This window comes from Schistocerca nitens, chromosome 3 (assembly GCF_023898315.1).
Source record: "Schistocerca nitens isolate TAMUIC-IGC-003100 chromosome 3, iqSchNite1.1, whole genome shotgun sequence".
Taxonomy (NCBI): Eukaryota; Metazoa; Arthropoda; class Insecta; order Orthoptera; family Acrididae; genus Schistocerca; species Schistocerca nitens.
In genome coordinates, this window is record NC_064616.1 from 54,297,285 (window position 1) to 54,311,106 (window position 13,822).

A 13,822-nucleotide genomic window follows, 5' to 3' on the forward strand; every position below is an offset into this window, starting at 1 on the left:
AACAATGTCAGGGGTCACCTTCCAATCAATACAGGAACAGTCAAAATAGCAACACACCTACATGACATGTTCTGGTGATGGAAAACTTATTTTGATGTGTGTATATTGTAGTTTTTGGCAGCTTTCTTGTACATGTGACCCGAAACTGGGAGTTGAGGATCAGCTATGCTTGAGTGTCTAATCATGTAACTGCCCTTGAAAGTTATGTCATAACTTAATCAAATAAAAAATAAAATGGGGGGGGGGGTTAAGCACAGCATATTGTGAATATCATGAAAACAGAGAACAAAAAACTATTTCATTCTTGACAACTTTGAGATTTTCTGCTCTGTTTCTATATTTTTCTGACTTCTGCATTAACATTTCATCAATTACATACAACATAAAATGAAAAATTTGTCCATTCACCAAAAGCACCAAGCTCTTCCACTTCACCATACACAACACACTGCACTGCCAACCAACTAATTATATATAACTATACTGTGGATGATCTAAATTATGTTCACTGAAATGCATGACTTCTGTTTTCTACACAATATTTTCACTTCCCTTTGGCAATATTTTATTACTCGTACTAGCTTATAACTGTCCAGAATTGAAGCTGACAAGATTCCCACTCACTCACATACTGAGCTCTTGCTCACATGTAGATTATTGTCACTTTGATTATTTCTGGTACATAGTTACAGCTGCTGTTATGCATCCGAAAGGAGTTCCCTACTCTACATCCACACACATGCAGATTCACATGCAATAGTACACACATACTGAACAGCATGTGTCCATTTACCCACCCTTGCAATATGCACTCCCACTTCTCGTCCATATATAGCTGTGTCAGAACCACACATTTTAAGTTGTGAGGAAAGTGACCAATCCTGAAAGGCATGTTACACAGATGGTTCATTACAAGATAGTGTGTTGTAGCTTTCTTGAAATTGGCTCACATCCACGTGAATCTTCATTTCCAATTATACAATAACTGATTCAATCTCCTGGCTGTTAATTTCCCTTAGGTGGATCTGAAATAAAGGTCTCAAAGAAATAGTTTTTAAGTACTTGTCTGTGCTAGCGACATTTCAGTTTATCATACCAACTAATGGCAGAGAATGGTTATTGAATATATGACACATTTTTGACACATGCCTTAGAATTATTTTTCTGCAGCAATGGTATCATAACTGTGGTACTCTATTGTGTCTTCAATATGTATCCAATATGAACTGGATCATTTTAATCTGGTCTGAACATGTCTTTATTCTCTTGACACAGTAGTTATCTCTATATTATAAAATTTCTTTATTCCTTTAATTATCTATAAACGATGCTTAGCAGCACATTTTTCAGATATTAATAAAATGTAAGATGGTTTTTAATAACTGAATATGCAGATTTCCTACCACATATGTTTTGTAAGAACATTTTTCATTGACTATGCTGTAGATTCCTTTATTTTACAAATTTACTGAGTGCATACATCAGACTTTTTTCATTTTGATACCTTTCATATCTAGAATTTGGGATGCAGGATGTGAGAAATTGTTAATGATTTGTACCATGAAACTATCCACATTTAATGACAAGCCCCCAGAAATACTACAAGGGATGTTCAATAAGTAATGAAACACTTTTTTTTTTCTTTTAGAAAATACACATTAACTTTGTTGTATTGAATTTTACACATTTATTCCGACTGGTTTCAATTTTCAACCATCATTGAGGGACCATACCAAACAGACAAATGAGTAATAAATGTTACTGTGGTTCTACAAGCACCCTTCATGCCCAGTCTCTGTATCTAAGTGGAATGAGTCACAATATTTCACTGATAACTATTAATGTGTATCACAATATGCCCTGTTGTATGGCATCATCTGTAGCATGATATTTCAAATATAAAAGTTGTATTGTTTTTTGCTTCATAAGTATATCTTTTGAGTATCTTTATGTATAATATTCAGACTTAATGACTACGGGATGTGTATTTTTCATCAGTAACATGTACTGTTTATTTCTATTTGGTATAGTTCCCGATGATGATTGAAAACTGAAGCTAGTCAGAATAAATGTGTAAAATTCAATACAGTCAGGTTAACAGGCATTTCTAAAATATGTTCGTGCTGTAGACTGTTGCCTAAAAATGTTTGGACATTTCTTTGTGGAAGCAGGTTGGTTTTATTCTGGATTCCAGTACACCAAATTATTCTCCACTTTTTTCACCACAAAACCCTATTTTTCAATCATCATCTCTGTTCCGTAAGATAGCCTTATGCCACCTTACTGGGAGGGACCGTACAGCTGTCTCTACCTGTCAACATACGAGCCAACGTCTTGCTGTATCGATAACCTTCCCATCATACACGTAATGCTTCCCGGGGAATGCATCGTTCATTGGGTCAAATAGATGGAAATCAGAAGGTGCGAGATCCGGGCTCGGATGAGTAACAGTCCAATGACATTTTGTGAGTTCCTCTCAGTGCACAGACTTGTGTGAGGCCTTGTGATGTCATGGAGGAGGAGAAGTTTGTTTGCATTTTTGTGCCAACACACATGCTGAAGCTCAAAAAATGGTTCAAATGGCTCTGAGCACTATGGGACTTAACATCTATGGTCATCAGTCCCCTCATGCTGAAGCCATTTCTTCAATTTCCTAAGGTTAGCACAACACACCTCAAGAGTTAATAATTGCAAACAAAACAAGCCCTTCAGAATCCCAGAAGACCACTGCCATGACTTTACTGGCTGAGGGTGCAGCTTTTAACTTTTTCTTCAGAGGAGAGGTCATGTGGTGCCACACCAAGGATTGCTGTTTTATCTCCGTTTTGAAGTTATGAACCCTTATTTCACAGCCTGTGATGATGTTTGACAAAAAATTGTTGTGATCGGCCTCGTAACATGCAAGCAATTCTGCGAGCGTGGTCCTTTTTTGCTCTTTATGCTCTTCTGTTAGGCAGCAAGGAACCCAGCAGGCACACCTCTGAGAAGCCCATCTGGTGGACAAGAGTGTCAGCACTACCGACAGAAATGTCCAGTTGTGCACCGAGGTGTTTGATGTTATTTGTTGATCACTTTGAATGAGAGTGTCCACACGTTCCAAGACTGCAGGAGTTACAGCTGTGTGCAGCCGGCCAGTATGAAGGAGGTCGGACAGGACTGCGCAAACTCGTTGTGATTACGACAAACGTCTGGCCGAATGACTCACTGTGTTTTGTTCACTGCCAGGTCTCTGCAGACATTCTGCAAGTGCCTATGAAAATATGCGATGCCCTGGTTTTCCAATAAAAGAAACTCAATGACAGCTCTCTGCTTGGACTACACCTCTGTTACAGATGCCATTTTGAAGGCCACATATAGTGCCACCACCTATTGGAACTAACTTCATGAAATTATAGGGGCTGAAGCAGGAATATTCCACGATATCCCACTACAAATTCTGCATTTTATCAACTGAAAAGGAAAAAAAAATGTGTTGCATTACTTATTGTATATATAGCTTTGAAGCTATTTCTAGTACCTCAGTTGGAAAATGAGCCATCTTAGTCAGATCTTACAAATCTAAGAGATAATCTGACACTTTTTATCTTCAGAAGTGCATGCTACCTTAATGATGAAGTCTCCACATAGCTACTATTATTTGAGATTCTTATAAACCCAGCCTAATACTATTACAGTTACAAAACCTCCTACATACAAAACTGGAAAAAATTAATGCACCACAATTGAGAGACTACGAACATTAAAATTTGGGCACAACATTCAGACAATCTTTAAGCACAACATTTCAAGAAGACTTTTATTTAAATGAGACATTATCATTCATTTAAAAGTATAGCCCTATATACTGGTATGGGTTTCTTGGAGGGGAAAGAAACTAATCTGAACTGTTGTACACATATAGTATCTAATAAACAGGCAAGATACATAGTCTATATCTCAACATTTTTTCTGTGATTTAGTTGATATTATGATTAGAGAATCAAACTAGGTCACTTATTCAACTTGAGTAATTCCCTAAAAGTATTTCTACTGTCAAAGTTATTTTTATTAAGGAGGGATGCCTTCCATCAGACCCAGTAGGCCTCCAGTTGTAGAGCAGGGTGGATTTCAGTAGCAGCAGCAGCTCTCAGTTTGTCCACATATTGCATAAATCATTAGGTTTTGTAGTATTCTTTCATGCTTCTGAACAGAAACACACACTACCTGTTTCTTTAACTGTGTTTAGCAGGATTATTTATTTTGTATAAGAGGTTGTGTATTTTGCTGTCACTTGTGTCCACTCAGCTACTGTTTTACCATAGTTTCCCATTGCTGCAATCGTTAAGTCTTGCTTCGTTTACTTAATTCTGTGAGCTTTTCAAACAGTAAATATTCTGTAGAGCTCCAGCAGAATAGGGTAGAAAGCAGCAGCAGCAGCAGCAGCAGCAGCAGCTCTCAGCCTAAACACATATTCTATATATTACATTTAGTTGAGTAGTACTCTTACATGCTAGGATGAATACAGAATGCACATGCAGTGAGTGGACACAAGAGGAGCCGGTCACAGACAGTGAATAGCTGTAAATGCTGTTGGCCATAGTCAGCCATCACAGGCTGCTGCCTCACGGTGTAGCACTGGCGGGAAACTGGCACGTCACATGGGACACCTCAGGTGTCGCTTGTTTTGCCCATGGGCTATGCTGCTGAGGCACCTTCCATTGTACTTGATATGGGGAACTGTGCTCGCCACAAAATGAGTGGCAATATGAGTCACGTTCACATCACTTGAGGCAGACAGTGAATGTGGGGACTGGCTGGCTGGTGTCATCCATTCACCCTATGAGTCAACAGGTGGCCACTCTTCCAGCAGGATCCAAGCAGGCACACAGGGGGACAGGTTTGCTAGTTACTGGGAAGTCCAATATTACACGCACTATGGAGCCCCTTAAGGAAATAGAATTCAGGGCTGAAAAGGAGTCCAATGTGTGTTCGGTATGTCTGCTGGGGAGCCTCATCCAAGATGTGAAGGGGGCCTTACCTGCAACTATTGAAGGTGGTGATGATTAATAGTTTAGGGTACTAAATGGTGAGGTCATCAGCACCCTTACTTGAAATAACTGCAAAGGAGGATGGTGAACATCCATTAAAAAATAACAAATTTTAAAACCAAGTTGTATCCTCACATGACTATTGAAAACACAGTCCTGACATTGTGAGAATTGTAAAAGAACAATGATACATTTGGACAAAACACAACAGAATAACTAGATTTATCTTTTGCTATTAAGCAAGGATAAAATATCAGTACAGACATAGTTAAAAAGAGGACAGGTGACTGTGGCTAAGTGACTACTTAGAAATAATTGGTGATTGAGCCACTCTGCAACACGTTAAAACTCACACCCAATATTGTGGGAAAAGTCCTGACATCACACAAAATCTTAAAACAGAAACTACACTCACCTTACTATCAGTTAAGATAACACACACATCTGTGTTCAGATCATCATATAAAACACACTCAATTAAAATATTTTGTATCGACACACTGGGGGTGTAAGAGAAAGCCCTGCATCAATGGGCAGTGTCCCACTCCAAGCTTGCCCTCGAGTTGTCATATAAAACACACTCAATTAAAATATGTCATATCAACAGCTGTGTTCCACATCTGTGACACACTGGGGCTACTTCTTCAGCTCATTGTTGTCTGAGGGTCATAAGCCATGACTGCACTGATGGTTTTACTGAAAGCAGCTTATTACTCCTCACTTCCAGCCACTGAGCCTCCCCACTAACACATGGTCTTCTGGGTCACAAATATGGCAATAGCCTGCAGGGGGGCTGAACAGCAAGCAGAAGATGGAAGGTAGCAGGCCTCTTTGGCAACAGCAGCAGCGAGTTCATTTCCCCTGACCCCTATGTGCCCTGGAACCCAGCAGAAAATTATTTTGTACCTTGTTGCTGCAGAAGGCAGAGAGCATCCTGCATTTCTTGAACCATCTGATATGCTGGGTACATATGACCAATAGCAAGTAGGGCACTTTGGGAATCTAAGCAGATAAGGAATTTATTGCCGCAATACCATCTCATCTGCTCTAGTGCCATCAGGACAGGACAGCAAACAATTCTGCATAATAAAGTGAAAACTGTTTTGGGAGCCCTGTCCTGGGGACACTGTCAGGCAACACAATGGAGCAACCGATACAAATCCCCATGCTTAGACCCGTCTGTGTAAGCACTAATAAATCCAGTTGGTGGTTTAAAATGTTGTTAAATTTAATTTTAATAATATATTCTGGGGTACAATTATTCCTGTATTCAGTCAATTTAAAAAGTAACCTAAGCCTCATCAGCAGCCAGGGGTATCCCATATTCCACTCCCAGCTTTGGACCCCAGTACACTTCACCTGTGGTAACCGAAGGCTCTACTTCACACTGATATCAAATGGTTTAATTTGCCATTGGACAGTTACAGAACAGATGTTCTAGTGGCGGCTGTGCAACGGAGATGAATGCTGATGATTAGGGAATGGAAAGAGCCCTATATGCTTGGGTACCACAACTAGAAAATTTTGAATAAACAGTGGAGGCTTACCAGCCTTGGCACACAACCTGGACTTGTGCAACAAGTCGCTGTTGACTGCCTAATACCCTCATGGTGAATTGTGTCCAGCATTTTCAGGTATGAAGGCATTGCTGATCCACAAATCTAGCATCCATATTCAAGCAGGGGTCGCACAAATGCTTTACAAAGTCAGAATAGACGTGCTCTGTTGACTACCTATCACTAACGCATCTAAAGATTTTATAATTAAATTTTCCTCAAGACATTTAAGTCTCATCTTTATCTACAATAATGATGGAACCTGAATAAATGAATTAAAATTTGTGCCACGGCTGGGTTCAAGTCCCATCTGATTTGCTGAGTACATATGACCAATAGAAAGTAGGGCACTTTGGGAATCTGAGAAGACGAGGAATTTATTGCCATAATCCGGCCATGGTACAAATTTTAATTCATTTATTCAGCTTCCATCATTATCGTATTTAATGATGGTCAAAGCCCTGAGGGATCTGATCTTCAGTTCTTTAAGATGGGGCAGACATGTCAGACTCGCATCGAAAGTGAGACCCAGATATTTCATCTTTTCCTTAAAAGTGAGAATGGTATCACCCAGTTTTAAAATAAGTGAATTAAAAAGAGCGGGAGCATTTAAAATCAACACACATACAGCTTTCTCCAAAGAGAATTTAAAACCTAATATGTTTGACCATTCTTCCAGCTACCTGATCATCAAGTGTAACTGATGATTAGCCATTGCAAGTTTGGTAGTGGCACAGCAGATGGAGAAGTCATCCACAAACAAAACAACACTGTGCAGGATGCCTTGTGCATGTAATACTGTTGATTGAAATGGTGAACGCTACTACACCTAAAACACTTCCTCGAGGGACGCTGTTGCCCTGCTTAAAATGGCCAGATATGGTATTCAGACAGGACATTCCCAATCTTGTACAAAAAATACATATCTGATAGGAAGGGCTGTATGAATGTGGAGAGATGTCCAAGGAAATACTGCTTGCAAAGCTACAACAAAATATTATGGCTCCAGTGGAGGCTTACCAGCCTTGGCACACAACCTGGACTTGTGCAACAAGTCGCTGTTGACTGCCTAATACCCTCATGGTGAATTGTGTCCAGCATTTTCAGGTATGAAGGCATTGCTGATCCACAAATCTAGCATCCATATTCAAGCAGGGGTCGCACAAATGCTTTACAAAGTCAGAATAGACGTGCTCTGTTGACTACCTATCACTAACGCATCTAAAGATTTTATAATTAAATTTTCCTCAAGACATTTAAGTCTCATCTTTATCTACAATAATGATGGAACATGAATAAATGAATTAAAATTTGTGCCACAGCTGGGTTCAAGTCCCATCTGATTTGCTGAGTACATATGACCAATAGAAAGTAGGGCACTTTGGGAATCTGAGAAGACGAGGAATTTATTGCCATAATCCGGCCATGGTACAAATTTTAATTCATTTATTCAGCTTCCATCATTATCGTATTTAATGACGGTCAAAGCCCTGAGGGATCTGATCTTCAGTTCTTTAAGATGGGGCAGACATGTCAGACTCGCATCGAAAGTGAGACCCAGATATTTCATCTTTTCCTTAAAAGTGAGAATGGTATCACCCAGTTTTAAAATAAGTGAATTAAAAAGAGCGGGAGCATTTAAAATCAACACACATACAGCTTTCTCCAAAGAGAATTTAAAACCTAATATGTTTGACCATTCTTCCAGCTACCTGATCATCAAGTGTAACTGATGATTAGCCATTGCAAGTTTGGTAGTGGCACAGCAGATGGAGAAGTCATCCACAAACAAAACAACACTGTGCAGGATGCCTTGTGCATGTAATACTGTTGATTGAAATGGTGAACGCTACTACACCTAAAACACTTCCTCGAGGGACGCTGTTGCCCTGCTTAAAATGGCCAGATATGGTATTCAGACAGGACATTCCCAATCTTGTACAAAAAATACATATCTGATAGGAAGGGCTGTATGAATGTGGAGAGATGTCCAAGGAAATACTGCTTGCAAAGCTACAACAAAATATTATGGCTCCAGTTAATATCATAGACTTTTCCCAAATCAAAGAGTACACCGAAAAGGTGTTGGTAATGTACGAAAGCCTGTTGAATTGTAACTTCGAGCAGGATCAAGTTATTGAGACTGGAATTATACTTCTTGAACCTGCACTGGGAGCGAATGAGAAGTGACCTGGTTTCGAGACTCCACACTAGTCATTGGTTGACCATATACTCCACTAATGAGATTTTCACTCTGCAGCGGAGTGTGCGCTGATATGAAACTTCCTGGCAGATTAAAACTGTGTGCCCGACCGAGACTCGAACTCGGGACCTTTGCCTTTCGCGGGCAAGTGCTCTACCAACTGAGCTACCGAAGCACGACTCACGCCCGGTACTCACAGCTTTACTTCTGCCAGTACCTCGTCTCCTACCTTCCAAACTTTACAGAAGCTCTCCTGCAAAACTTGCAGAACTAGCACTCCTGAAAGAAAGGATATTGCGGAGACATGGCTTAGCCACAGCCTGGGGGATGTTTCCAGAATGAGATTTTCACTCTGCAGCGGAGTGTGCGCTGATATGAAACTTCCTGGCAGATTAAAACTGTGTGCCCGACCGAGACTCAAACTCGGGACCTTTGCCTTTCGCGGGCAAGTGCTCTACCAACTGAGCTACCGAAGCACGACTCACGCCCGGTACTCACAGCTTTACTTCTGCCAGTACCTCGTCTCCTACCTTCCAAACTTTACAGAAGCTCTCCCGCGAACCTTGCAGAACTAGCACTCCTGAAAGAAAGGTTATTGCGGAGACATGGCTTAGCCACAGCCTGGGGGATGTTTCCAGAATGAGATTTTCACTCTGCAGCGGAGTGTGCGCTGATATGAAACTTCCTGGCAGATTAAAACTGTGTGCCCGACCGAGACTCGAACTCGGGACCTTTGCCTTTCGCGGGCAAGTGCTCTACCAACTGAGCTACCGAAGCACGACTCACGCCCGGTACTCACAGCTTTACTTCTGCCAGTACCTCGTCGCCTACCTTCCAAACTTTACAGAAGCTCTCCTGCGAACCTTGCAGAACTAGCACTCCTGAAAGAAAGGATATTGCGGAGACATGGCTTAGCCACAGCCTGGGGGATGTTTCCAGAATGAGATTTTCACTCTGCAGCGGAGTGTGCGCTGATATGAAACTTCCTGGCAGATTAAAACTGTGTGCCCGACCGAGACTCGAACTCGGGACCTTTGCCCTTCGCGGGCAAGTGCTCTACCAACTGAGCTACCAAAGCACGACTCACGCCCGGTACTCACAGCTTTACTTCTGCCAGTACCTCGTCTCCTACCTTCCAAACTTTACAGAAGTTCTCCTGCGAACCTTGCAGAACTAGCACTCCTGAAAGAAAGGATATTGCGGAGACATGGCTTAGCCACAGCCTGGGGGATGTTTCCAGAATGAGATTTTCACTCTGCAGCGGAGTGTGCGCTGATATGAAACTTCCTGGCAGATTAAAACTGTGTGCCCGACCGAGACTCGAACTCGGGACCTTTGCCTTTCGCGGGCAAGTGCTCTACCAACTGAGCTACCGAAGCACGACTCACGCCCGGTACTCACAGCTTTACTTCTGCCAGTACCTCGTCTCCTACCTTCCAAACTTTACAGAAGCTCTCCTGCGAACCTTGCAGAACTAGCACTCCTGAAAGAAAGGATATTGCGGAGACATGGCTTAGCCACAGCCTGGGGGATGTTTCCAGAATGAGATTTTCACTCTGCAGCGGAGTGTGCGCTGATATGAAACTTCCTGGCAGATTAAAACTGTGTGCCCGACCGAGACTCAAACTCGGGACCTTTGCCTTTCGCGGGCAAGTGCTCTACCAACTGAGCTACCGAAGCACGACTCACGCCCGGTACTCACAGCTTTACTTCTGCCAGTACCTCGTCTCCTACCTTCCAAACTTTACAGAAGCTCTCCTGCGAACCTTGCAGAACTAGCACTCCTGAAAGAAAGGATATTGCGGAGACATGGCTTAGCCACAGCCTGGGGGATGTTTCCACAATGAGATTTTCACTCTGCAGCGGAGTGTGCGCTGATATGAAACTTCCTGGCAGATTAAAACTGTGTGCCCGACCGAGACTCAAACTCGGGACCTTTGCCTTTCGCGGGCAAGTGCTCTACCAACTGAGCTACCGAAGCACGACTCACGCCCGGTACTCACAGCTTTACTTCTGCCAGTACCTCGTCTCCTACCTTCCAAACTTTACAGAAGCTCTCCTGCGAACCTTGCAGAACTAGCACTCCTGAAAGAAAGGATATTGCGGAGACATGGCTTAGCCACAGCCTGGGGGATGTTTCCAGAATGAGATTTTCACTCTGCAGCGGAGTGTGCGCTGATATGAAACTTCCTGGCAGATTAAAACTGTGTGCCCGACCGAGACTCGAACTCGGGACCTTTGCCTTTCGCGGGCAAGTGCTCTACCAACTGAGCTACCGAAGCACGACTCACGCCCGGTACTCACAGCTTTACTTCTGCCAGTACCTCGTCTCCTACCTTCCAAACTTTACAGAAGCTCTCCTGCGAACCTTGCAGAACTAGCACTCCTGAAAGAAAGGATATTGCGGAGACATGGCTTAGCCACAGCCTGGGGGATGTTTCCAGAATGAGATTTTCACTCTGCAGCGGAGTGTGCGCTGATATGAAACTTCCTGGCAGATTAAAACTGTGTGCCCGACCGAGACTCAAACTCGGGACCTTTGCCTTTCGCGGGCAAGTGCTCTACCAACTGAGCTACCGAAGCACGACTCACGCCCGGTACTCACAGCTTTACTTCTGCCAGTACCTCGTCTCCTACCTTCCAAACTTTACAGAAGCTCTCCTGCGAACCTTGCAGAACTAGCACTCCTGAAAGAAAGGATATTGCGGAGACATGGCTTAGCCACAGCCTGGGGGATGTTTCCAGAATGAGATTTTCACTCTGCAGCGGAGTGTGCGCTGATATGAAACTTCCTGGCAGATTAAAACTGTGTGCCCGACCGAGACTCGAACTCGGGACCTTTGCCTTTCGCGGGCAAGTGCTCTACCAACTGAGCTACCGAAGCACGACTCACGCCCGGTACTCACAGCTTTACTTCTGCCAGTACCTCGTCTCCTACCTTCCAAACTTTACAGAAGCTCTCCTGCGAACCTTGCAGAACTAGCACTCCTGAAAGAAAGGATATTGCGGAGACATGGCTTAGCCACAGCCTGGGGGATGTTTCCACAATGAGATTTTCACTCTGCAGCGGAGTGTGCGCTGATATGAAACTTCCTGGCAGATTAAAACTGTGTGCCCGACCGAGACTCGAACTCGGGACCTTTGCCTTTCGCGGGCAAGTGCTCTACCAACTGAGCTACCGAAGCACGACTCACGCCCGGTACTCACAGCTTTACTTCTGCCAGTACCTCGTCTCCTACCTTCCGAACTTTACAGAAGCTCTCCTGCGAACCTTGCAGAACTAGCACTCCTGAAAGAAAGGATATTGCGGAGACATGGCTTAGCCACAGCCTGGGGGATGTTTCCAGAATGAGATTTTCACTCTGCAGCGGAGTGTGCGCTGATATGAAACTTCCTGGCAGATTAAAACTGTGTGCCCGACCGAGACTCAAACTCGGGACCTTTGCCTTTCGCGGGCAAGTGCTCTACCAACTGAGCTACCGAAGCACGACTCACGCCCGGTACTCACAGCTTTACTTCTGCCAGTACCTCGTCTCCTACCTTCCAAACTTTACAGAAGCTCTCCTGCGAACCTTGCAGAACTAGCACTCCTGAAAGAAAGGATATTGCGGAGACATGGCTTAGCCACAGCCTGGGGGATGTTTCCAGAATGAGATTTTCACTCTGCAGCGGAGTGTGCGCTGATATGAAACTTCCTGGCAGATTAAAACTGTGTGCCCGACCGAGACTCGAACTCGGGACCTTTGCCTTTCGCGGGCAAGTGCTCTACCAACTGAGCTACCGAAGCACGACTCACGCCCGGTACTCACAGCTTTACTTCTGCCAGTACCTCGTCTCCTACCTTCCAAACTTTACAGAAGCTCTCCTGCGAACCTTGCAGAACTAGCACTCCTGAAAGAAAGGATATTGCGGAGACATGGCTTAGCCACAGCCTGGGGGATGTTTCCAGAATGAGATTTTCACTCTGCAGCGGAGTGTGCGCTGATATGAAACTTCCTGGCAGATTAAAACTGTGTGCCCGACCGAGACTCAAACTCGGGACCTTTGCCTTTCGCGGGCAAGTGCTCTACCAACTGAGCTACCGAAGCACGACTCACGCCCGGTACTCACAGCTTTACTTCTGCCAGTACCTCGTCTCCTACCTTCCAAACTTTACAGAAGCTCTCCTGCGAACCTTGCAGAACTAGCACTCCTGAAAGAAAGGATATTGCGGAGACATGGCTTAGCCACAGCCTGGGGGATGTTTCCAGAATGAGATTTTCACTCTGCAGCGGAGTGTGCGCTGATAGGAAACTTCCTGGCAGATTAAAACTGTGTGCCCGACCGAGACTCGAACTCGGGACCTTTGCCTTTCGCGGGCAAGTGCTCTACCAACTGAGCTACCGAAGCACGACTCACGCCCGGTACTCACAGCTTTACTTCTGCCAGTACCTCGTCTCCTACCTTCCAAACTTTACAGAAGCTCTCCTGCGAACCTTGCAGAACTAGCACTCCTGAAAGAAAGGATATTGCGGAGACATGGCTTAGCCACAGCCTGGGGGATGTTTCCAGAATGAGATTTTCACTCTGCAGCGGAGTGTGCGCTGATATGAAACTTCCTGGCAGATTAAAACTGTGTGCCCGACCGAGACTCAAACTCGGGACCTTTGCCTTTCGCGGGCAAGTGCTCTACCAACTGAGCTACCGAAGCACGACTCACGCCCGGTACTCACAGCTTTACTTCTGCCAGTACCTCGTCTCCTACCTTCCAAACTTTACAGAAGCTCTCCTGCGAACCATGCAGAACTAGCACTCCTGAAAGAAAGGATATTGCGGAGACATGGCTTAGCCACAGCCTGGGGGATGTTTCCAGAATGAGATTTTCACTCTGCAGCGGAGTGTGCGCTGATATGAAACTTCCTGGCAGATTAAAACTGTGTGCCCGACCGAGACTCGAACTCGGGACCTTTGCCTTTCGCGGGCAAGTGCTCTACCAACTGAGCTACCGAAGCACGACTCACGCCCGGTACTCACAGCTTTACTTCTGCCAGTATCTC

General features: G+C 44.1%; 1 protein-coding gene across 2 annotated transcripts in view; it reads right to left on the reverse strand.

The window, feature by feature from the left end:
* The window catches only part of LOC126248012 (rab-like protein 6), a 196,228-nt gene that overhangs the window by 32,156 nt on the left and 150,250 nt on the right, over positions 1–13,822 (reverse strand). Inside the window, exon 10 of one of the 2 annotated variants that reach the window (XR_007545398.1) lies at positions 798–1,025. The exons of the other annotated variant lie outside the window; for it this stretch is intronic. The gene's annotated coding sequence lies outside the window, so the exon portion shown is untranslated. The remainder of the gene's footprint in view (positions 1–797; positions 1,026–13,822) is intronic. 2 annotated transcript variants of the gene reach the window in all.